The sequence below is a fragment of the Oncorhynchus gorbuscha genome, linkage group LG08 (assembly GCF_021184085.1).
Source record: "Oncorhynchus gorbuscha isolate QuinsamMale2020 ecotype Even-year linkage group LG08, OgorEven_v1.0, whole genome shotgun sequence".
NCBI lineage: Eukaryota > Metazoa > Chordata > Actinopteri > Salmoniformes > Salmonidae > Oncorhynchus > Oncorhynchus gorbuscha.
Window position 1 is genome coordinate 75,455,814 of NC_060180.1, and position 26,052 is coordinate 75,481,865.

The 26,052-nt window shown below is 48.1% G+C and overlaps 1 pseudogene; it reads left to right on the top strand.

The window, feature by feature from the left end:
- The first annotated feature begins 3,866 nt into the window (after positions 1-3,866).
- LOC124042185 overlaps positions 3,867-26,052 on the top strand; it is a 97,811-nt pseudogene continuing 75,625 nt past the window's right edge.

Consider the following 26,052-nt stretch of genomic DNA (forward strand, 5'->3'; position numbering starts at 1 on the left):
AACCTGATCTATTCTGGTTCGTTGTGTGATGTCGTGGTTCCTGTTCCTTTCAACCTGATCTATTCTGGTTCGTTGTGTGATGTCGTGGTTCCTGTTCCTTTCAACCTGATCTATTCTGGTTGGTTGTGTGATGTCGTGGTTCCTGTTCCTTTAACATGAAAGCACGAGTAATTCAGAATGTGAGCTGAGGACAGTGGGATATAGGGAAGGGGAATTGTCACAAATGGCAATCTGTTCCAGGCACTAGACAAGTCGTTGAGAACTGGCCAATCAGAGGAGGGAATCGCTGACCACTCCCACAACCAGGGGTCCTACAGTTATGAGCAGCACATGGAGCGACAGCCACAATCATCACTTATCCCACTGCTTTACACACACACACACACACACACACACACACACACACACACACACACACACACACACACACACACACACACACACACACACACACACACACACACACACACACACACACACACATTTCAAAGGTTAGGATTACTCACTGCATTTATGAGGCACTATGCTTCTCCTGGAAGATTAGTGCTTGCGGCATACATGTGCAAGGACAGGCAGTTCACCGTGAAGAAGTCGGCCTACTCAAGAGGAGGATTGGGGCACAGTGGGCCAGTCGTCATATACTGAGTCGGTGGGACTGAGGCCCCGACGAGTCCCACCTGTATGGATATCAGGACGTCAACAGGGTAACTAAAGGAACATGTTTGGTGACACAGAGGTGCAAGGTCACGCAGTTTTACGATAACGAAGAAGACAGGCTGTCTGACCATTCTCTGGTCAACTCCTGTCCGCATGTTGAAAAGTACGTTAGAGAGAAGAAATAGGATGAGACTGAGGAACCGAAGATCCCTTTCAGGTTAAATGAATCATGTCCAATTCAATTAAGGAACCCAGATCTCTTTTAACACCCTTTTAAGTGTTTGGGTGGGGGTGGGGGTGGGGGTGGGGGTGGGTACTCTTCCAGGGAGTACAGAACAGAGTCCAGTCCAGGCACCACGTGTTGTACAGTATGTCTGTGTGATGTTTCCTCATATAGTTAGTGCCTGTAGAGTATTTCAGGCTAATATACTGCCAACATGCATCTTATTAAGCTGTTGTTAGCCTCTTGACCAACCAGGTTGTTACTGTAAAACATCTATTGTTCTCACAGACTTATCTAGCAAAATATATATATATATTTTATTAACCTTTTACTTAACTAGGCAAGTCAGTTAAGAACAAATTCTTATTTTCAATGACGGCCTAGGAACAGTGGGTTTAACTGCCTTGTTCAGAGGCAGAACGACAGATTTTTACCTTGTCAGCTCGGGGGAATTTGATCTCGCAACCTTTGGGTTACTAGTCCAACACTCCAACCACTAGGCTACCTGCCTCTAACCACTAGGCTACCTGCCTCTAACCACTAGGCTACCTGCCTCTAACCACTAGGCTACCTGCCGTCCCTAAGCTCTAACCACTAGGCTCCCTACGCTCTAACCACTAGGCTCCCTACGCTCTAACCACTAGGCTACCTGCCTCTAACCAGTAGGCTACCTGCCGTCCCTACACTCTAACCACTAGGCTCCCTACGCTCTAACCACTAGGCTACCTGCCGTCCCTACGCTCTAACCACTAGGCTACCTGCCGTCCCTACGCTCTAACCACTAGGCTACCTGCCGTCCCTATGCTCTAACCACTAGGCTACCTGCCGTCCCTAAGCTCTAACCACTAGGCTCCCTGCCTCTAACCACTAGGCTCCCTGCCTCTAACCACTAGGCTCCCTGCCTCTAACCACTAGGCTCCCTGCCTCTAACCACTAGGCTCCCTGCCTCTAACCACTAGGCTCCCTGCCTCTAACCACTAGGCTCCCTGCCTCTAACCACTAGGCTCCCTGCCTCTAACCACTAGGCTCCCTGCCTCTATCCACTAGGCTCCCTGCCTCTAACCACTAGGCTACCTGCCGTCCCCAAGCTCTAACCACTAGTCTACCTGCCATCCCCACGCTCTAACCACTAGGCTCCCTGCCTCTATCCACTAGGCTCCCTGCCTCTATCCACTAGGCTCCCTGCCTCTAACCACTAGGCTACCTGCCGTCCCTAAGCTCTAACCACTAGTCTACCTGCCATCCCCACGCTCTGACCACTAGGCTCCCTGCCGTCCCCTACGTTCTAACCACTAGGCTACCTGCCATCCCTACACTCTAACCACTAGGCTACCTGCCATCCCTACACTCTAACCACTAGGCTACCTGCCGCCCCTACACTCTAACCACTAGGCTACCTGCCGCCCCTACACTCTAACCACTAGGCTACCTACCGCCTCTACACTCTAACCACTAGGCTACCTGCCGTCCCTACGCTCTAACCACTAGGCTACCTGCCGACCCTACACTCTAACCACTAGGCTACCTGCCGTCCCAAATTAATGAGGAATGCTATTCCAACATTCTTGAAGGAGTTCCCACATATGCTGAGCACTTGTTGGCTGCTTTTCCTTCACTCTGCGATCCAACTCATCCCAAACCATCTCAATTGGGTCGAGGTCGGGTGATTGTGGAGGCCAGGTCATCTGATTCAGCACTCCATCACTCTCCTTCACACTCCTCAGGAATCAGTTCAATTGCTCTGGGCAGTGCGAAAAAAGGATTCACTTCAGGACAAAAGTTTAAGACATTTTTTTGGTTACTACATGATTCCATACATGTTATTTCATAGTTTTGATGTCTTCACTATTGTTGTACAATGTAGAAAATAGTAAAATTAAGAAAAATCCTGGAATGAGTGAGGTGTGGTAACACCCTTGACCGGTAGTGTGTGTAAATATATCATATCTAATATATTTATATATAAATTATATATATAAATATAATATATATTATATGTAAATATAATATATATTATATATATTTATATATATATTATATATTATATATAATTTATATAGAAATATAATATATAATTTATATAGAAATATAATATATATTATATATATATATTATATATATAAATATAACATACATTATATATATAAAATGGAAAGTACTAATGTTACTGTCTCCACTACAACAAAAAAATACTTCAATACATGTCATTTTTTCCTTGAAACATTTAATTTAAATAGTGTAGAATTCCATTCATTCCTATGGTGGACTGCTCCTTCTTGGTCGTACCAATAATGGCCAACCGATGGCTTCGAAGCCTCTCATTGGCCAATACATAGCATCAGCAATCCATGGTTTCTATCATTGACACTAACCGCCAATTAGAGGTTTCACGGGTCCACCCAAATACCTGAGAACCGACCCGGGACCCAAGTGGGCCTGGGTTCAAAATGCTAACTTTTTCCTGGAGATCAGGTCTGTAAAGTCATCGGATCTTGGGTCTATGTAACTTTACATGACAGACCCGACCACAGCTCTGTATATGTTTATGCTAATAAGGAGAATTTATTGACTTATAGAAGGCCTAGTCAACATTTTAAAGACGGTTTTATTAACCGGAAGACCAACGTGGCTGAGAAACATGTCTTTTTTTTTTGTCACTCTGGGCCAATTGGGCCTGGTCTAGGTTTGGTTGTTCTCGCGTCCGTCCGGGTCCCCCATTTTTATTTTATTTTTTTATGATTGGGTGTGGGTCTGATTGTCCTCAGGTCCTAAAAGCTCTTCTCTGCTCTTTGGACCTGAAGATCTCTTGCCCCAATCAATAGTAGAGAAATGCAAACTGATCTTAGATCAAGGACCACGACTCCAAAATATCACCTAGTCCTTGCCATTCGGGTTCCTTGGGAAGTCCAAGTCTCACGTCACCCTATTCGAAGTTGACATTTAAAACCGGTAAGGGTTTAGGGTAGGGACGTCCCGCGTATCCCTGATAACACTAACTGTATGACAGGCAGAATCCCGAGCTGAGCTGCGTCTGTGACAGTCGGGTCTGATTGGCTGGTTGGACAACACCACGGCTGCTATAGCGGAGGCTCCGGAAGGAAGGTTCTTACAGTCCACCGAAGCCAGGCTACACCACGGATCTACTGTTTTGCGCAATACCGAACCGACAGACACACAGAGAGAGAGAGCTTTACCATACATTTTTTGTACCGGATACAGTTTCTATTCTGTTGTCGTTAAACCGATTGGAAGACGTGTTGTCTGGTATGTGAATATATATATCTTTTTTTTACGTGTGAAGGCGATGCTTCCCTGATTTCTCCCCGACCATTATAACTAGGGGACTTCGTTTTCTGTTTTGCAGAACCAGTCATGCGGTATAGCCGAAAATGACATTCAATATGTTTATTTCGTGTTTGGTCGTAACCTTTTCTGGCGCGTCTGTCTTGTTACATTGTAAACGTTAATAACGATATAGCTTGTCTAAAACGATGTTATCAGTCTGTCGGACTAGATCATTTTATTCACGAAGCGAATAATCTGTGCCTTTATGTTAATTTAACGTTACGACAAGCCTGCACTCATCAAACAGTCTAACCTGATACTTCATCATATCATTTTACCGATCAAAAAGACATGTTTAGCCAACGCTGGCAGGAAAACATGTTGTTTTTGAGGCAATGAATTCATCATGGATGTCAACTACCGATAACGTCGAGTCAGCTATTGTCTGACCTGTGATTGCATCTCTTTTCCACCCGACTGTATGTTTTATTTGCTGCTAGACGGTTTGATAAGAAAACCCCTCTGCACCGTCATGTGTCTCATTTCCAAACCATTTGACTCTTATTGATCTGCAATGCGGTGGGAGTGGTTTCCAATGTGGAATATCTTTTTATTGTCGGCTACGTTGTAGCCCCCTTAGTAAATCACAGCACCCTATTCTCTACACAAGTATGGTCGCAGTGTGACCCGTTACAAGATGCATTGCTACGCAATGCTAACATGATGTTGTTTTTGTTGTTGTTGCCAATGCTTTGCGAAATGTGCTACAAATGCGTTGTCAGCATGTTTTCCAATCATTAGTGTTAGCTGGAAGAAGGAGGAGGCATCTTAGGTCACGCGTCCTTCTACTGTAGCGTTTGGAAGAGCAGGTAAACTCTCTCCCAGCGGTCTGCGGGTCCGACCTAATGCTACAGGTAAACTCTCTCCCAGCGGTCTGCGGGTATAACACCGACCTAATGCTACAGGTAAACTCTCTCCCAGCGGTCTGCGGGTATAACACCGACCTAATGCTACAGGTAAACTCTCTCCCAGCGGTCTGCGGGTATAACACCGACCTAATGCTACAGGTAAACTCTCTCCCAGCGGTCTGCGGGTATAACACCGACCTAATGCTACAGGTAAACTCTCTCCCAGCGGTCTGCGGGTATAACACCGACCTAATGCTACAGGTAAACTCTCTCCCAGCGGTCTGCGGGTATAACACCGACCTAATGCTACAGGTAAACTCTCTCCCAGCGGTCTGCGGGTATAACACCGACCTAATGCTACAGGTAAACTCTCTCCCAGCGGTCTGCGGGTATAACACCGACCTAATGCTACAGGTAAACTCTCTCCCAGCGGTCTGCGGGTATAACACCGACCTAATGCTACAGGTAAACTCTCTCCCAGCGGTCTGCGGGTATAACACCGACCTAATGCTACAGGAACACCGACCTAATGCTACAGGTAAACTCTCCCAGCGGTCTGCGGGTATAACACCGACCTAATGCTACAGGTAAACTCTCTCCCAGCGGTCTGCGGGTATAACACCGACCTAATGCTACAGGTAAACTCTCTCCCAGCGGTCTGCGGGTATAACACCGACCTAATGCTACAGGTAAACTCTCTCCCAGCGGTCTGCGGGTATAACACCGACCTAATGCTACAGGTAAACTCTCTCCCAGCGGTCTGCGGGTATAACACCGACCTAATGCTACAGGTAAACTCTCTCCCAGCGGTCTGCGGGTATAACACCGACCTAATGCTACAGGTAAACTCTCTCCCAGCGGTCTGCGGGTATAACACCGACCTAATGCTACAGGTAAACTCTCTCCCAGCGGTCTGCGGGTATAACACCGACCTAATGCTACAGGTAAACTCTCTCCCAGCGGTCTGCGGGTATAACACCGACCTAATGCTACAGGTAAACTCTCTCCCAGCGGTCTGCGGGTATAACACCGACCTAATGCTACAGGTAAACTCTCTCCCAGCGGTCTGCGGGTATAACACCGACCTAATGCTACAGGTAAACTCTCTCCCAGCGGTCTGCGGGTATAACACCGACCTAATGCTACAGGTAAACTCTCTCCCAGCGGTCTGCGGGTATAACACCGACCTAATGCTAAAGGTAAACTCTCCCAGCGGTCTGCGGGTATAACACCGACCTAATGCTACAGGTAAACTCTCTCCCAGCGGTCTGCGGGTATAACACCGACCTAATGCTACAGGTAAACTCTCCCAGCGGTCTGCGGGTATAACACCGACCTAATGCTACAGGTAAACTCTCTCCCAGCGGTCTGCGGGTATAACACCGACCTAATGCTACAGGTAAACTCTCCCAGCGGTCTGCGGGTATAACACCGACCTAATGCTACAGGTAAACTCTCTCCCAGCGGTCTGCGGGTATAACACCGACCTAATGCTACAGGTAAACTCTCTCCCAGCGGTCTGCGGGTATAACACCGACCTAATGCTACAGGTAAACTCTCCCAGCGGTCTGCGGGTATAACACCGACCTAATGCTACAGGTAAACTCTCTCCCAGCGGTCTGCGGGTATAACACCGACCTAATGCTATTACTCATATCATGATTCGTGTAGCATGGCGGTTGATTAAATCAGCCACAGTAACAGGCTAGTTTATCATACTATCAGATGTGATATCATGGTACATTTTGAAGTCTACAAGCCCTTGAGTAGCATAATATGTTGCTGGTAATAGTAGATAGTCGGACATTACTGTGAGTGCAGTTGGAGAACCCGTCTAGAGCACCAGTAGACAGTAACGATATGTCTCTGGTACAGGCTAGTCAAGACGGACATAGATACAACACAGACCTGAACAAACCCTGCAATTGTCTGCAGTAGGATGTTGTAGCCTACTGCGTCTCCCTGGTACACTGCATGTAGTTAGATGTTAGTTAGATTACTCGTTGGTTATTACTGCATTGTCGGAAGTAGAAGCACAAGCATTTCGCTACACTCGCATTAACATCTGCTAACCATGTGTATGTGACAAATACATTTGATTTGATTTGTAGTAGGACCCATTCGGAAGTACGATATGCAGTAGGCCTGATATTTTATGAAGTTCTGAAATATCCTAATATCTCCCTGGTACAATAGTCAGACATTACATGTGATTTAGAGATTAGCGTTCCAGTTAATCCCATCAAGAGGTGTGGTCCATCTGTACTCTATTAAATCTACTAATCCACATCTCAGCCACACCAAGTAGACGTTAACAGCACCTTGTTGGTTAGTTGTGTTTTCCACAATCTTTGACATTTTTAAAGTACTCACGGAGTTGTAATATATCTACGGTGAAATGGCATCTGTTTTGAGAAAGAAACTAAACAAATGTAAGGTCGTTTTGTTCGTAGAATTCTTCATCTATTTGTGGAAAAGAAGAACAACAAGATGACTTGGGAAGTTTCAGACTTGGGAAGTTTCAGAGATGGGAAGAGGGATGAGAGTGGTGGAGAGAGGGATGAGAGTGGTGGAGAGAGGGATGAGAGTGCTGGAGGGGTGAAGGGAGGGATGATAGTGCTGGAGAGCAGGATGAGAGTGGTGGAGGGGTGAAGGGAGGGTGGAAAGAGGGATGAGAGTGATGGAGGGGTGGAGGGGTGGAGAGAGGGATGAGAGTGCTGGAGAGCAGGATGAGAGTGCTGGAGAGCAGGATGAGAGTGGTGGAGGGGTGAAGGGAGGGTGGAAAGAGGGATGAGAGTGATGGAGGGGTGGAGGGGTGGAGAGAGGGATGAGAGTGCTGGAGAGCAGGATGAGAGTGCTGGAGAGCAGGATGAGAGTGGTGGAGAGCAGGATGAGAGCGATGGAGAGGAGAGATATGGGGTCCAGCTGTGAATCTGTAGTTCTGGGTAACAGAGCACACACACAGGAGCACAGATGGCATGTCATCCTCAATCTGTACAGCAGGCCCCTGTCCAACGGTGTGCATTACAAAGCAATTTACAAATCAACATTCAATTCCTCCTAGAACACTTTGTACAGAAGGTCATGTTGACTACAGTAATGTGATGTCTTGGGATCTGATTGTTCTTATGTACAGTTCCTACAGAAAGGATGCATACCCCTGGACAAATGTTGTGTGTTAAGTCTGAATTGAAAATGGATTAAATGTAGATTTTGTTGTCACTGGCTTACAAACAATATCACATAATGTCAAAGTGGAATAATGTAAAAAACAAAAAGTATGTTTTACAAATGAATTACAAATGGAAAAGCTGAAATGTCTTGAGTCAATAATAGTATTCAACCTCTTTGTTACGGCTTAAATTAGTTCAGGAGTAAAAATGTGCTTAACAAGTCCCATAGTAAGTTGCATGGACTCACTCTGTGTGCAATAATAGTGTTTAACATGATTTCTGTATGACTACCTCATCTCTGTACCCCACACATACAATTATCTGTACGGTCAGTGAATTTCAAACACAGATTCAACCACAAAGACCTCACTAAGAAGGGCACCTATTGGTAGATGGGTCAATGATGTTGTCGTTACTCCACAATACTAACCTAATTGACAGAGTCAAACAAAGGAAAACCATTTTCAGGTCTCTGCCATAGGTTTTCAAGTTGATTAAAGTCAAAACTGTACCTCGGCCACTCAGGAACATTCACTGTCTTCTTGGTGAGCAACTACAGTGTGCATTTTGGTATCTCCCAGTGTCTGGTTGAAAGCAGACTGAACCAGGTTTTCCTCGAGGATTTTTGCCTGTGCTTAGCTGCATTCCATTAATTGTTTTATCCTGAAACACTCCCCAGTCCTTATCAATTACAAGCATACCCATAACATGATGCAGCCACCACTATGCTTGAAGATATGGAGAGTGGGTAGCGACCTCTGGTTGTTTTTATGTTGTTTAATCAAACTTCAATCATAATGGAGGAAGCTTAATTTAAAACCATTTCTACCACCCTAAGGTTATGCACAACCGATAAAGCAAATATTTAACTTTGACTGTATTTGATGCTTTTGAAAAATGCAAAATAATGTGAAAAATATTGTGATCTGATGTTTTGGAGATATCACCCAGCCATAATTTAGGATCTATTTAATGAATCTGGGGATCTTAATGCATCCTGAGTCACTCCAGTCCAACTCTAGCCTTAATAAACACATGTTCTGGAGTCACACCCAGTCCAACTCCAGGATAGAAACAGTAATAATGTCTCCCAAATGGCACCCTATTCCCTACGTAGTGCACTACTACCCTATGGGCCGTGGTCTAAAGTAGTGCAGTACTACCCTATGGGCCGTGGTCTAAAGTAGTGCAGTACTACCCTATGGGCCCTGGTCTAAAGTAGTGCACTACTACCCTATGGGCCCTGGTCTAAAGTAGTGCACTACTGCCCTGGTCTAAAGTAGTGCACTACTGCCCTGGTCTAAAGTAGTGCACTACTGCCCTGGTCTAAAGTAGTGCACTACTGCCCTGGTCTAAAGTAGTGCACTACTGCCCTGGTCTAAAGTAGTGCACTAATACCGTATGGCCTCTGGTCTAAAGTAGTGCACTACTGCCCTATAGACCCTGGTCTAAAGTAGTGCACTATTAGGGAATAGGCTGCTTATGGCTTTGAAAGGGTTTATTTCTGTTATATGAAAACAAGGCTGGATTTATAACGAAATCAAATCAACATTATCCAAATCCTTTAAAAATAAATAATCTTCTCTCTTCTCTGAGTGAGTGGGTAGTGTATTGTTGTGGGTTGGCAGAGCCCGGATTGGCATCTCATTGTAATCCTATTCCCAGCTCAGCCGCCACGTAAACGCAGCCAAGAAGAGAAGGGTAGCGAAGGTAGATTCTATCGTACACACAAGCTACAGCGAAACAACAAATCCTTAGTTGGGACAAGAGTTTGATTACGGAGAACAGTGGTCCCTCCTTGTTGGACTTCTCTTGTAACGGATAACATAACAATGACCTCACAGCTGTTCCCTGTTCAGTGTTTTTCACTATGCAGTTACTAAATGTCCCATTTACAACCGTCCGCTATGTATTCAGAGTTTTTGCAGCCTGTGCTTCCCTTATTGGCTGTTGGATCCTGGGGGCCTCTCTATTACCATGTCTGTGGGTAAGAGCCCCAAGCCTGCAGGAGGAAGCACTGTGTTAAATCTCTCTCTGTGGGTAAGAGCCCCAAGCCTGCAGGAGGAAGCACTGTGTTAAATCTCTCTCTGTGGGTAAGAGCCCCAAGCCTGCAGGAGGAAGCACTGTGTTAAATCTCTCTCTGTCTGTGGGTAAGAGCCCCAAGCCTGCAGGAGGAAGCACTGTGTTAAATCTCTCTCTGTGGGTAAGAGCCCCAAGCCTGCAGGAGGAAGCACTGTGTTAAATCTCTCTCTGTCTGTGGGTAAGAGCCCCAAGCCTGCAGGAGGAAGCACTGTGTTAAATCTCTCTCTGTCTGTGGGTAAGAGCCTCAAGCCTGCAGGAGGAAGCACTGTGTTAAATCTCTCTCTGTCTGTGGGTAAGAGCCCCAAGCCTGCAGGAGGAAGCACTGTGTTAAATCTCTCTCTGTCTGTGGGTAAGAGCCCCAAGCCTGCAGGAGGAAGCACTGTGTTAAATCTCTCTCTGTCTGTGGGTAAGAGCCCCAAGCCTGCAGGAGGAAGCACTGTGTTAAATCTCTCTGTCTGTGGGTAAGAGCCCCAAGCCTGCAGGAGGAAGCACTGTGTTAAATCTCTCTCTGTCTGTGGGTAAGAGCCCCAAGCCTGCAGGAGGAAGCACTGTGTTAAATCTCTCTCTGTCTGTGGGTAAGAGCCCCAAGCCTGCAGGAGGAAGCACTGTGTTAAATCTCTCTCTGTCTGTGGGTAAGAGCCCCAAGCCTGCAGGAGGAAGCACTGTGTTAAATCTCTCTCTGTCTGTGGGTAAGAGCCCCAAGCCTGCAGGAGGAAGCACTGTGTTAAATCTCTCTCTGTCTGTGGGTAAGAGCCCCAAGCCTGCAGGAGGAAGCACTGTGTTAAATCTCTCTCTGTCTGTGGGTAAGAGCCCCAAGCCTGCAGGAGGAAGCACTGTGTTAAATCTCTCTCTGTCTGTGGGTAAGAGCCCCAAGCCTGCAGGAGGAAGCACTGTGTTAAATCTCTCTCTGTCTGTGGGTAAGAGCCCCAAGCCTGCAGGAGGAAGCACTGTGTTAAATCTCTCTCTGTCTGTGGGTAAGAGCCCCAAGCCTGAAGGAGGAAGCACTGTGTTTTTAAATAGCTGGTCATGGCCCTCCCAGATATGTCAGACATCCATACTATGCACCTCTAGGTACTCCACATAGTCTACAGAGGCCTGCCAGCGTGGTCTGGCCGTCCCTAGATAACCAGGATGGTCTGGCCGTCCCTAGATAACCAGGATGGTCTGGCCGTCCCTAGGTAACCAGGATGGTCTGGCCGTCCCTAGGTAACCAGGATGGTCTGGCCGTCCCTAGGTAACCAGGATGGTCTGGCCGTCCCTAGGTAACCAGGATGGTCTGGCCGTCCCTAGGTAACCAGGATGGTCTGGCCGTCCCTAGGTAACCAGGATGGTCTGGCCGTCCCTAGATAACCAGGATGGTCTGGCCGTCCCTAGATAACCAGGATGGTCTGGCCGTCCCTAGATAACCAGGATGGTCTGGCCGTCCCTAGATAACCAGGATGGTCTGGCCGTCCCTAGATAACCAGGATGGTCTGGCCGTCCCTAGATAACCAGGATGGTCTGGCCGTCCCTAGATAACCAGGATGGTCTGGCCGTCCCTAGATAACCAGGATGGTCTGGCCGTCCCTAGATAACCAGGATGGTCTGGCCGTCCCTAGATAACCAGGATGGTCTGGCCGTCCCTAGATAACCAGGATGGTCTGGCCGTCCCTAGATAACCAGGATGGTCTGGCCGTCCCTAGATAACCAGGATGGTCTGGCCGTCCCTAGGTAACCAGGATGGTCTGGCCGTCCCTAGGTAACCAGGATGGTCTGGCCGTCCCTAGGTAACCAGGATGGTCTGGCCGTCCCTAGATAACCAGGATGGTCTGGCCGTCCCTAGATAACCAGGATGGTGATCAGAGAGTGGTTTTTGTTTCCTCCTCTTAATGTGGTGATGGTTTCCCAGTTGAAAGGTTTGTCACTTTCCCATTATTAGTCTGTTACTCTATCCATGCGCCTCATGGTTACTCTATCCATGCGCCTCATGGTTACTCTATCCATGCGCCTCATGGTTACTCTATCCATGCGCCTCATGGTTACTCTATCCGTGCGCCTCATGGTTACTCTATCCATGCGCCTCATGGTTACTCTATCCATGCGCCTCATGGTTACTCTATCCATGTGCCTCATGGTTACTCTATCCATGCGCCTCATGGCTACTCTATCCATGCGCCTCATTAATTTTTTTATTTTTATTTTTTTAAACGTTATTTAACTAGGCAAGTCAGACTTCTTATTTACAATGACGGCCTAGGAACAGTGGGTTAACTGGTCTAGGAACAGTGGGTTAACTGGTCTAGGAACAGTGGGTTAACTGGTCTAGGAACAGTGGGTTAACTGGCCTAGGAACAGGGGGTTAACTGGCCTAGGAACAGGGGGTTAACTGGCCTAGGAACAGGGGGTTAACTGGCCTAGGAACAGGGGTTAACTGGCCTAGGAACAGGGGGTTAACTGGCCTAGGAACAGGGGGTTAACTGGCCTAGGAACAGGGGGTTAACTGGCCTAGGAACAGGGGGTTAACTGGCCTAGGAACAGTGGGTTAACTGGCCTAGGAACAGTGGGTTAACTGGTCTAGGAACAGTGGGTTAACTGGCCTAGGAACAGTGGGTTAACTGGCCTAGGAACAGTGGGTTAACTGGTCTAGGAACAGTGGGTTAACTGGTCTAGGAACAGTGGGTTAACTGGCCTAGGAACAGGGGGTTAACTGGCCTAGGAACAGGGGTTAACTGGCCTAGGAACAGTGGGTTAACTGGCCTAGGAACAGTGGGTTAACTGGCCTAGGAACAGTGGGTTAACTGGCCTAGGAACAGGGGGTTAACTGGTCTAGGAACAGGGGGTTAACTTCCTTGTTCAGAGGCAGAACAACAGATTTTTTTTACCTTGTCAACTCGGGGAGATTCGATCTTGCAGCCTTTGGGTTACTAGTCCAATGCTCTAACCACTAGGCTACCTGCCTCTAACCACTAGGCTACCTGCCTCTAACCACTAGGCTACCTGCCGTCCCTACACTCTAACCACTAGGCTACCTGCCGTCCCTACACTCTAACCACTAGGCTACCTGCCGTCCCTACACTCTAACCACTAGGCTACCTGCCGTCCCTACACTCTAACCACTAGGCTACCTGCCTCTAACCACTATGCTACCTGCCGTCCCTACACTCTAACCACTAGGCTACCTGCCTCTAACCACTAGGCTACCTGCCGTCCCTACACTCTAACCACTAGGCTACCTGCCTCTAACCACTAGGCTACCTGCCGTCCCTACACTCTAACCACTAGGCTACCTGCCGTCCCTACACTCTAACCACAGGCTACCTGCCGTCCCTACACTCTAACCACTAGGCTACCTGCCGTCCCTACACTCTAACCACTAGGCTACCCTGCCACCTCTACCTCTAACCACTAGGCTACCCTGCCACCTCTACACTCTAACCACTAGGCTACCTGCCGTCCCTACACTCTAACCACTAGGCTACCTGCCGTCCCTACACTCTAACCACTAGGCTACCTGCCTCTAACCACTAGGCTACCTGCCGTCCCTACACTCTAACCACTAGGCTACCCTGCCACCTCTACACTCTAACCACTAGGCTACCCTGCCACCTCTACACTCTAACCACTAGGCTAGTCCCTACACTCTAACCACTAGGCTACCTGCCTCTAACCACTAGGCTACCTGCCGTCTCTACACTCTAACCACTAGGCTACCCTGCCACCTCTACACTCTAACCACTAGTCTACCCTGCCACCTCTACACTCTAACCACTAGGCTACCTGCCGTCCCTACACTCTAACCACTAGGCTACCTGCCGTCTCTACACTCTAACCACTAGGCTACCCTGCCACCTCTACACTCTAACCACTAGTCTACCCTGCCACCTCTACACTCTAACCACTAGGCTACCTGCCGTCCCTACACTCTAACCACTAGGCTACCTGCCGTCCCTACACTCTAACCACTAGGCTACCTGCCGTCCCTACACTCTAACCACTAGGCTACCTGCCGTCCCTACACTCTAACCACTAGGCTACCTGCCGTCCCTACACTCTAACCACTAGGCTACCTGCCGTCCCTACACTCTAACCACTAGGCTACCTGCCGTCCCTACACTCTAACCACTAGGCTACCTGCCGTCCCTACACTCTAACCACTAGGCTACCTGCCGTCCCTACACTCTAACCACTAGGCTACCCTGCCGTCCCTACACTCTAACCACTAGGCTACCCTGCCGCCTCTACACTCTAACCACTAGGCTACCCTGCCATCTCTACACTCTAACCACTAGGCTACCTGCCGTCCCTACACTCTAACCACTAGGCTACGCTGCCTCCTCTACCCTGCTACACTCTAACCACTAGGCTACCCTGCCACCTCTACACTCTAACCACTAGGCTACCCTGCCATCTCTACACTCTAACCACAGGCTACCTGCCGTCCCTACACTCTAACCACTAGGCTACCTGCCGTCCCTACACTCTAACCACTAGGCTACCTGCCGTCCCTACACTCTAACCACTAGGCTACCTGCCGTCCCTACACTCTAACCACTAGGCTACCTGCCGTCCCTACACTCTAACCACTAGGCTACCCTGCCGTCCCTACACTCTAACCACTAGGCTACCCTGCCGTCCCTACACTCTAACCACTAGGCTACCCTGCCGCCTCTACACTCTAACCACTAGGCTACCCTGCCATCTCTACACTCTAACCACTAGGCTACCTGCCGTCCCTACACTCTAACCACTAGGCTACGCTGCCTCCTCTACACTCTAACCACTAGGCTACCCTGCCTCCTCTACCCTGCTACACTCTAACCACTAGGCTACCCTGCCACCTCTACACTCTAACCACTAGACTATCTGCCACCTCTACACTCTAACCACTAGGCTACCCTGCCACCTCTACACTCTAACCACTAGGCTACCCTGCCACCTCTACACTCTAACCACTAGGCTACCCTGCCACCTCTACACTCTAACCACTAGGCTACCCTGCCGCCTCTACACTCTAACCACTAGGCTACCCTGCCACCTCTACACTCTAACCACTAGGCTACCTACCACCTCTACACTCTAACCACTAGGCTACCTGCCACCTAGTTGATGGGTGTCACTGTGAGGTAGGAGCAGTAAAGTAAATGGCTTTAAAAAATAATGGAAGACTGACTTGAATTGTGAGGATAACCACAATTCTATTCTTAGTTATGATCTAAAACTATTGGTTTTCTAACCCAAAGTTGCAAAGAAAATGTTATATTTAATTAATAAACACAAGAGCCCAGCAAAATGGATAAAAGTGTGGTGGTATAGCAGGAACAGCAGCATCTAGTGCTCAAAACATGGTACTTTCACACGACTTTATAATAATATATAATATATATTCACAGGGAATACATTACACAGTATGGAGAAGCAATACTCCAATCCGCAGCGTCATACTACTTGTCAAACAGAGCACTTCTACTTTATTCTGGTTGTTGGGGTGGGATTGGCATGGCGGGGTCCGTGGGCGACCTTTTTATTGTTTGGGGTGGGATTCCTCATGTCTTACTCATTGGTAGGAAAACGTTTAGTCCAAATCGGATGTTGATATATATTATACGAATCCTATACATTTAAAATGGGAACAATCAATTCGCCAACTTTCTCAGAGAACATTTTATTTAAACAAAATAATGTTTCAGGAATGCCAATCTTACCTGTTTCTAACTACCAAAAACATTTTCCTAACCACCTGAGATCGGGTGGGTATCATCATGGCCTGCTGAAATGACATGGAACGACTCCGAGTTGACTCATCTAAATCCTCTCTTCCGCCTCCTCTTTCTCTCTGTTCCAGTGTGATTCGCCATGACGACTGAATCAGGAGCCGACTCTGAGCCCAAGCAGCAGCAGGGGAAAGGAGGGAAGGAGAAAGGAGGGAAGGAGAAAGGAGGGAAGGAGAAGACAGCAGAACACTTCCCAGCCGCCGCGGGACACAGCACACCTGCCAAGAATAACCAGGTGAGACTTCGTAGCTACTGATTTGTTAATTCACTGACATTACAGTGTAGTAGGGGGTCACAGTGCTGAGCAGGTCGTTTACTCTGTTTAATAGAGCCCTGTTCCCTATATAGTGCACTACTATTTAAAAGAGCCCGATTCCCTATATAGTGCACTACTATTTAACCGAGCCCTATTCCCTATATAGTGCACTACTGTTTATTATGGATCCCCATTAGTTCCTGCCAAGGCAGCAGCTACTCTTCCTGGGATTTATTATGGATCCCCATTAGTTCCTGCCAAGGCAGCAGCTACTCTTCCTGGGGTTTATTATGGATCCCCATTAGTTCCTGCCAAGGCAGCAGCTACTCTTCCTGGGGTTTATTATGGATCCCCATTAGTTCCTGCCAAGGCAGCAGCTACTCTTCCTGGGGTTTATTATGGATCCCCATTAGTTCCTGCCAAGGCAGCAGCTACTCTTCCTGGGGTTTATTATGGATCCCCATTAGTTCCTGCCAAGGCAGCAGCTACTCTTCCTGGGGTTTATTATGGATCCCCATTAGTTCCTGCCAAGGCAGCAGCTACTCTTCCTGGGGTTTATTATGGATCCCCATTAGTTCCTGTCAAGGCAGCAGCTACTCTTCCTGGGGTCCAGCAAAATGATGGCAGTTTGTAAAATTTCACAGTACAAAATCTGTGTGTGTGTGTGTGTGTGTGTGTGTGTGTGTGTGTGTGTGTGTGCCTATGTTTGTGTCTCTTCACAGTCCCCTGCTGTTCAATAAGGTGTATTTTTAATCTGTTTTTTTAAATCTGATTCTCCTGCTGCATCAGTTACCAGATATGGAGTAGAGTTCCATGTAGTCATGGCTCTATGTGGAATAGAGTTCCATGTAGTCATGGCTCTATGTAGTACTGTGGAATAGAGTTCCATGTAGTCATGGCTCTATGTGGTACTGTGGAATAGAGTTCCATGTAGTCATGGCTCTATGTGGTACTGTGGAATTGAGTTCCATGTGGTCATGGCTCTATGTGGTACTGTGGAATAGAGTTCCATGTAGTCATGGCTCTATGTGGTACTGTGGAATAGAGTTCCATGTAGTCATGGCTCTATGTGGTACTGTGGAATAGAGTTCCATGTAGTCATGGCTCTATGTGGTACTGTGGAATAGAGTTCTATGTAGTCATGGCTCTATGTGGTACTGTGGAATAGAGTTCCATGTAGTCATGGCTCTATGTGGTACTGTGGAATAGAGTTCCATGTAGTCATGGCTCTATGTGGTACTGTGGAATAGAGTTATATGTAGTCATGGCTCTATGTGGTACTGTGGAATAGAGTTCCATGTAGTCATGGCTCTATGTGGTACTGTGGAATAGAGTTCCATGTGGTCATGGCTCTATGTGGTACTGTGGAATAGAGTTCCATGTAGTCATGGCTCTATGTGGTACTGTGGAATAGAGTTCCATGTGGTCATGGCTCTATGTGGTACTGTGGAATAGAGTTCCATGTAGTCATGGCTCTATGTGGTACTGTGGAATAGAGTTCCATGTGGTCATGGCTCTATGTGGTACTGTGGAATAGAGTTCCATGTAGTCATGGCTCTTTGTGGTACTGTGGAATAGAGTTCCATGTAGTCATGGCTCTATGTGGTACTGTGGAATAGAGTTCTATGTAGTCATGGCTCTATGTGGTACTGTGGAATAGAGTTCCATGTAGTCATGGCTCTATGTGGTACTGTGGAATAGAGTTCCATGTAGTCATGGCTCTATGTGGTACTGTGGAATAGAGTTATATGTAGTCATGGCTCTATGTGGTACTGTGGAATAGAGTTCCATGTAGTCATGGCTCTATGTGGTACTGTGGAATAGAGTTCCATGTAGTCATGGCTCTATGTGGTACTGTGGAATAGAGTTCCATGTAGTCATGGCTCTATGTGGTACTGTGGAATAGAGTTCCATGTAGTCATGGCTCTATGTAGTACTGTGGAATAGAGTTATATGTAGTCATGTCTCTATGTGGTACTGTGGAATAGAGTTCCATGTGGTCATGGCTCTATGTGGTACTGTGGAATAGAGTTCCATGTGGTCATGGCTCTATGTGGTACTGTGGAATAGAGTTCCATGTGGTCATGGCTCTATGTAGTACTGTGGAATAGAGTTCCATGTAGTCATGGCTCTATGTGGTACTGTGGAATAGAGTTCCATGTAGTCATGGCTCTATGTGGTACTGTGGAATAGAGTTCCATGTAGTCATGGCTCTATGTGGTACTGTGGAATAGAGTTATATGTAGTCATGGCTCTATGTGGTACTGTGGAATAGAGTTCCATGTAGTCATGGCTCTATGTGGTACTGTGGAATAGAGTTCCATGTGGTCATGGCTCTATGTGGTACTGTGGAATAGAGTTCCATGTAGTCATGGCTCTATGTGGTACTGTGGAATAGAGTTCCATGTGGTCATGGCTCTATGTGGTACTGTGGAATAGAGTTCCATGTAGTCATGGCTCTTTGTGGTACTGTGGAATAGAGTTCCATGTAGTCATGGCTCTATGTGGTACTGTGGAATAGAGTTCTATGTAGTCATGGCTCTATGTGGTACTGTGGAATAGAGTTCCATGTAGTCATGGCTCTATGTGGTACTGTGGAATAGAGTTCCATGTAGTCATGGCTCTATGTGGTACTGTGGAATAGAGTTATATGTAGTCATGGCTCTATGTGGTACTGTGGAATAGAGTTCCATGTAGTCATGGCTCTATGTGGTACTGTGGAATAGAGTTCCATGTAGTCATGGCTCTATGTGGTACTGTGGAATAGAGTTCCATGTGGTCATGGCTCTATGTGGTACTGTGGAATAGAGTTCCATGTGGTCATGGCTCTATGTGGTACTGTGGAATAGAGTTCCATGTGGTCATGGCTCTATGTAGTACTGTGGAATAGAGTTCCATGTAGTCATGGTTCTATGTGGTACTGTGGAATAGAGTTCCATGTAGTCATGGCTCTATGTGGTACTGTGGAATAGAGTTCTATGTAGTCATGGCCCTTTGTGGTACTGTGGAATAGAGTTCCATGTAGTCATGGCTCTATGTGGTACTGTGGAATAGAGTTCCATGTAGTCATGGCTCTATGTGGTACTGTGGAATAGAGTTCCATAGTCTGTTCTGGACCAGGGGACTGTGAAGAGTCTTGTGGTGTGTGTATGGGTGTCTGAGCTGTGTGTTTAGACAGACAGCTCGGTGCATTCAACATGTCAATACCTCTCATAAATGCAAATAGTGATGAAGTCGATCTCTCCTCCACTTTCAGCCAGGAGAGACTGACATGCATATTATTAATATTAGCTCTCAGTGTACATCCAAGGACCAGCCGTGCTGTCAATTGCAATTTTCCTATGTCCTTCTTTGTGGCACCTGACCACACAACTGAACAGTAGTCCAGGTCCCAAAAAACTAGGGCCTGTAGGACCTGCCTTGTTGATATTGTTGTTAAGAAGGTAGAAACTAGGGCCTGTAGGACCTGCCTTGTTGATAGTGCTGTTATGAAGGTAGAAACTAGGGCCTGTAGGACCTGCCTTGTTGATAGTGTTGTTAAGAAGGTAGAAACTAGGGCCTGTAGGACCTGCCTTGTTGATAGTGTTGTTAAGAAGGTAGAAACTAGGGCCTGTAGGACCTGCCTTGTTGATAGTGCTGTTAAGAAGGTAGAAACTAGGGCCTGTAGGACCTGCCTTGTTGATAGTGTTGTTAAGAAGGTAGAAACTAGGGCCTGTAGGACCTGCCTTGTTGATAGTGTTGTTAAGAAGGTAGAAACTAGGGCCTGTAGGACCTGCCTTGTTGATAGTGTTGTTAAGAAGGTAGAAACTAGGGCCTGTAGGACCTGCCTTGTTGATAGTGTTGTTAAGAAGGTAGAAACTAGGGCCTGTAGGACCTGCCTTGTTGATAGTGTTGTTGAGAAGGTAGAAACTAGGGCCTGTAGGACCTGCCTTGTTGATAGTGTTGTTGAGAAGGTAGAAACTAGGGCCTGTAGGACCTGCCTTGGAGAGAGAGAGAGAGAGAGAGAAAGAGAGAGAGAGAGAGAGAGAGAGAGAGAGAGAGAGAGAGAGAGAGAGAGAGAGAGAAAAGAGAGAGAGAGAGAGAGTTTCTGGGGATGGGACTGATCAAACATTGTCATAGTGGATTAATTTCCTCTGGCTATTTAATGACTAAACATCCTGTTTCTTATCTGTCATTGAGAGACCAACAGAGAGAGAGAGAGAGAGAGAGAGACTTGCTCACCTTGCTACTTTAAGATGGATGCAGTGATAACTAATGGATACATTCTGCTCTGGATAGAGAGAGAGAGCTTTAAGATGGATGCAGTGATAAAATGGATAAATAAGAGCGTCTGCTAAATGACGTAAATGTAAATAAGAGCGTTTGCTCAATGAAAATGTAGACAACTGGCTCCTAATAATAATCCTCAATCGCTAAACCCTGTCGGTGTTTCCTTTCTCTAGTTTGAGGAGGACCTGTCGTCCACCAGGTCGTCAACCAGTCGCCTGTCAATCAAGTCTCCACTGAGGGGAGTCAGGAAGCTGAAGAACATGCAGTGTAAAATCACCCTTCTAGATGGCTCCGACTACACCATGACGGTGGATGTGAGTACAGGGGGGGGTGAGGAGGAGGAGGTTGCTGCTATCTGCTGTCCGTCCAGGGTGGATGTGAGTACAGGGAGGGAGGGGAGGAGGTTGCTGCTATCTGCTGTCCGTCCAGGGTGGGTGTGAGTGCAGGGGGGATGAGGAAGAGGAGGGGAGGAGGAGGTTGCTGCTATCTGCCGTCCGTCCAGGGTGGATGTGATTGGACGAAAGTCTAATAGCTCTTTTCAGATTTGATCTCTCTCTCTCTCAAATTAGACAGATAAAATGTACGTTTCTGCCATCAAATATCCAGAGAAACTATCATCTCAAAAGGCATAAAGTAACAGCAACTTAGCTTCCAGTTTTGTCAGATGTATTTAGTCTAGAGTTGTGTAGACAAGCGTGGAGAAGCTTCAACATGCCAAGGACTCAACGTTCCTTCCACCCAAACAAACAGATAGAGGATAGAGCCCCGTTAGGGGGGAGGGGGAGATTAGCCCTATGTTTGGATGGGGGGGGCTTTGGAACAGGAGACGTTTGTGTGGTTGTGTAGAGGGGTTTAGGAACGGTTGTTCGGTATGGGGTGTGGGTTTAAGAGGATCAGTGTCCTTCTCACTGTTCTCTGTGTGAGTCACTCCCCATCCTAATTTACTCTCCTGCTGTGGACATCCAGCACTTCTGAACAACGTCTCGTCTGGACGGGGTGTAGACATACAGGGATTGGTGTATGAGCTCATTTGGGGGTCGTTGGGGGGGGGGTAGATTGCAGTAACTGTTGGGGTCATTTTTACATTTTTGGAATTAATACAATTTGGTTTCTTGCTTCATATTGAGTTATATCTGGACTGATACAGTCATTGATTGACAGATGGATGAGGTAAATGCACACGCCCACACAGAACAGTTATTGGATGTTGTGGGAAGGAGAGAGAGGGACGACTTCAGGAGCTCAGCCTTCCACACAAAGAGACCAGCTGCTTCCACGTTTTACACTGTGATACATTCTACATCATGACGTCATAATCAGAACACGATGAGAATGATTGAGAGCTGTTTATATGACCCCCTGGGGTGTGGGCTGTGGCGGGGTCATGTGTTAGTGTATGGGCCTCCCCTGCATGAGAGAAGACTGTGAGGAGGGGAGAGAGCCTCCCGAGGGATCTCCCTGGGTTGCCTCATGTGTTAACAGATTTATAGTATCCCCCTCTCTCCTTCAGTCCTTCTCCCTCCCTCTACCCTCCACCCCTCCCTCCTCATCCCTCCACCAGCCCCCTCCTCCCTCCACCCCTCCTCCTCCCCTCCCTCCTCCACCCCTCCCTCCTTCCCTCCCTCCTCCACCCCTCCCTCCTCCTCCCCTCTCTCCTTCCCTCCCCCCTCCTCCCTCCCTCCCTCCTCCCTCCCTCCATCAGCCACAGCCCTCCTCCCCTCCCTCCATCAGCCACTCCCTCCACCCCTCCCTCCTTCCCTCTCTCCTCCACTCCACCCCTCCCTCCTTCCTCCTCCACCCCTCCCTCCCTCCACCCCTCCCTCCTCCCTCCACTCCACCCCTCCCTCAGAGCAATGATGTCAGAGCAACATATCACACAGGCCAGCTGGTTACAGGCTGGTTACAGCCAGCAACATACCACACAGGCCAGCTGGTTACAGGCTGGTTACAGCCAGCAACATACCACACAGGCCAGCTGGTTACAGGCTGGTGAAAGCCAGCAACATATCACACAGGCCAGCTGGTTACAGGCTGGTTACAGCCAGCAACATATCACACAGGCCAGCTGGTTACAGGCTGGTTACAGCCAGCAACATATCACACAGGCCAGCTGGTTACAGGCTGGTTACAGCCAGCAACATACCACACAGGCCAGCTGGTTACAGGCTGGTTAAAAGCCAGCAACATACCACACAGGCCAGCTGGTTACAGGCTGGTTAAAGCCAGCAACATATCACACCGGCCAGCTGGTTACAGGCTGGTTACAGCCAGCAATATACCACACAGGCCAGCTGGTTACAGGCTGATTAAAAGCCAGCAACATACCACACAGGCCAGCTGGTTACAGGCTGGTTAAAGCCAGCAACATATCACACAGGCCAGCTGGTTACAGGCTGGTTAAAGCCAGCAACATACCACACAGGCCAGCTGGTTACAGGCTGATTAAAAGCCAGCAACATACCACACAGGCCAGCTGGTTACAGGCTGGTTAAAGCCAACAACATATCACACCTTCTGTAGCTCAGTTGGTAGAGCATGGCGCTTGTAACGCCAGGAAGTGGGTTCGATCCCCGGCACCATCCATACGTAGAATGTTTGCACACATGACTGTAAGTCGCTTTGGATAAAAGCGTCTGCTAAATGGCATATATTATTATTATTATTATTATATTATTATTATTATTATTATATATTATTATATTACACCGGCCAGCTGGTTACAGGCTGGTTAAAGCCAACAACATATCACACATTGAGAACATTGAGGTTAAATGAAGATACTCAGTTCGTTGTAGGGAGTCTGTTTTTATCTCATTCCCATTACTGTCGGAAGACCAGTTTAGTACTGACAGACTGTCTCCCTCTCTCTCACGGTCTCTCTCTCTGTCTCTGTCTCTCTGTCACTGTCTCTCTCTCTCACGGTCTCTCTCTCTCTCTCTCACGGTCTCGCCCGCACGGTCTCCCTCTCTCTCGCACGGTCTCCCTCTCTCTCGCACGGTCTCCCTCTCTCTCGCACGGTCTCCCTCTCTCTCGCACGGTCTCCCTCTCTCGCACGGTCTCCCTCTCTCTCGCACGGTCTCCCTCTCTCTCGCACGGTCTCCCTCTCTCTCGCACGGTCTCCCTCTCTCTCGCACGGTCTCCCTCTCTCTCGCACGGTCTCCCTCTCTCTCGCACGGTCTCCCTCTCTCTCGCACGGTCTCCCTCTCTCTCGCACGGTCTCCCTCTCTCTCGCACGGTCTCCTCCCTCTCTCTCGCACGGTCTCCCTCTCTCTCGCACGGTCTCCTCTCTCTCGCACGGTCTCCCTCTCTCTCGCACGGTCTCCCTCTCTCTCGCACGGTCTCCCTCTCTCTCGCACGGTCTCCCTCTGTCTCGCACGGTCTCCCTCTGTCTCCCTCTGTCTCTGTCTCACTCTCTCTCTCTCTCTCTGTCTCTCTCTCTCTCTCTCTCTCTGTCTCTCTCTCTCTCTCTCTCTCTCTCTCTCTCACTGTCTCTCTCTCTCTCTCACTGTCTCTCTCTCTCTCTCTCACTGTCTCTCTCTCTCTCTCACTGTCTCTCTCTCTCTCTCTCACTGTCTCTCTCTCACTGTCTCTCTCTCTCTCTCTCTCTCTCACTGTCTCTCTCTCTCTCTCTGTCTCTCTCTGTCTCTGTCTCTCTCTCTCTCTCTCTCTCTGTCTCTCTCTCTGTCTCTCTCTGTCACTGTCTCTCTCTCTCTCTCTCTCTCTCTCTGTCTCTCTCTCTCTCTCTCTCTCTCTCTCTCTCTCTCTAAGGAGAGTCACCGAGGGGGTTGGTGAGTTAAGTGTTATATATCTCTCTCTCTCTCTCTCTCTCTCTCTCACTCACTCTCACTCTCTCTCTCTCTCTCTCTCTCTCTCTCTCTCTCTCATTGTCTCTCTCCTCTCACTCTCACTCTCACTCTCACTCTCACCTCTCACTCTCACTCTCACTCTCACTCTCACTCTCTCTCACTGTCTCTCTCTCTCACTGTCTCTCTCTCTCACTGTCTCTCTCTCTCACGGTCTCTCTCTCTCACGGTCTCTCTCTCTCTCGCACGGTCTCCCTCTCGCTCTCTCACTCGCTCACCCCCCGTGGGGAAAAATGTATTCACTGTGATCTTCCTTCAAGTCTGAGGGAAGAATCATTAGTTTCCCCTTGTAGCTCGACCTTTTAAAACAAAATTCTAGTTTACCCTACGACTAAGGCCTGAAACATGCTGCTGTTTTGGTGTTTGTTGTTGTTAAGGAGAGTCACCGAGGGGTTGGTGTAGTTAAGTGTTATATATATATATAACTGCTTATCTCTACTATATTACCGCCGCCACCTTAGCTTAGTGGCTGTTTTCTCTTAATATGGGTTTTATTGTTGTAATCCTGAGCCCCAATCTCATTATTAATAAGCTTAGATTTTCGTAGAACCTTTTTAAGAACCGCCATAGTTACTACAGGGGGGGGTGATTCATAGCCTAAATACAGTTATCATAGTGCAGAATCGGTGGCCGGGCGGACGGGTTCATAGTGCAGAATCAGAGAGGGGGGGCCGGGCGAACGGGTCATAGTGCAGAATCGGGGGGCGGGCGGGCGGGCGAACGGGTCATAGTGAATCGGGGGCCGGGCGGACATCAGTCTGTGTTGGTGTGACTGTCTGATTGCGCTAGGGTGATGTTGTGCTGGTGTGACTGTGTTGGTGTGACTGTCTGATTGGGTGTGACATCAGTCTGTGTTGGTGTGACTGTCTGATTGGGTGTGACATCAGTCTGTGTTGGTGTGACTGTCTGATTGGGTGTGACATCAGTCTGTGTTGGTGTGACTGTCTGATTGGGTGTGACATCAGTCTGTGCTAACTGCCGGGGATGTTATTCCTGCTGGTTTTGAAGTGTCTGTCGAAGCCTCTTTTAATAGGCTTGAGAATCACACAAGCCTGTCAGATGTAACTCGTAACCTTGGGGAGGCATCGAGAGCAGAGTTATGCCAGGGCGGAGTTATGCCAGGGCGGAGTTATGCCAGGGAGGAGTTATGCCAGGGCGGAGTTATGCCAGGGCGGAGTTATGCCAGGGCGGAGTTATGCCAGGGCGGAGTTATGCCAGGGCGGAGTTATGCCAGGGCGGAGTTATGCCAGGGCAGAGTTATGCCAGGGCTCTGTGAGACTGGGGAGAGGGAGGGAGGCGGTAACAGCAACCTAAATATATCCCCAGGGACTCAGAGGGAGTTCGACTGGAAGCTAGCCAGACTGCACAGCTACAGCCTGCTGTGAAAGAAGAAGAGGAGGAGGATAACACACAGAGAGGAGGAGGAGGATAACACACAGAGAGGAGGAGGAGGATAACACACAGAGAGGAGGAGGAGGATAACACACAGAGAGGAGGAGGAGGATAACACACAGAGAGGAGGAGGAGGATAACACACAGAGAGGAGGAGGAGGATGACACACAGAGAGGAGGAGGATGACACACAC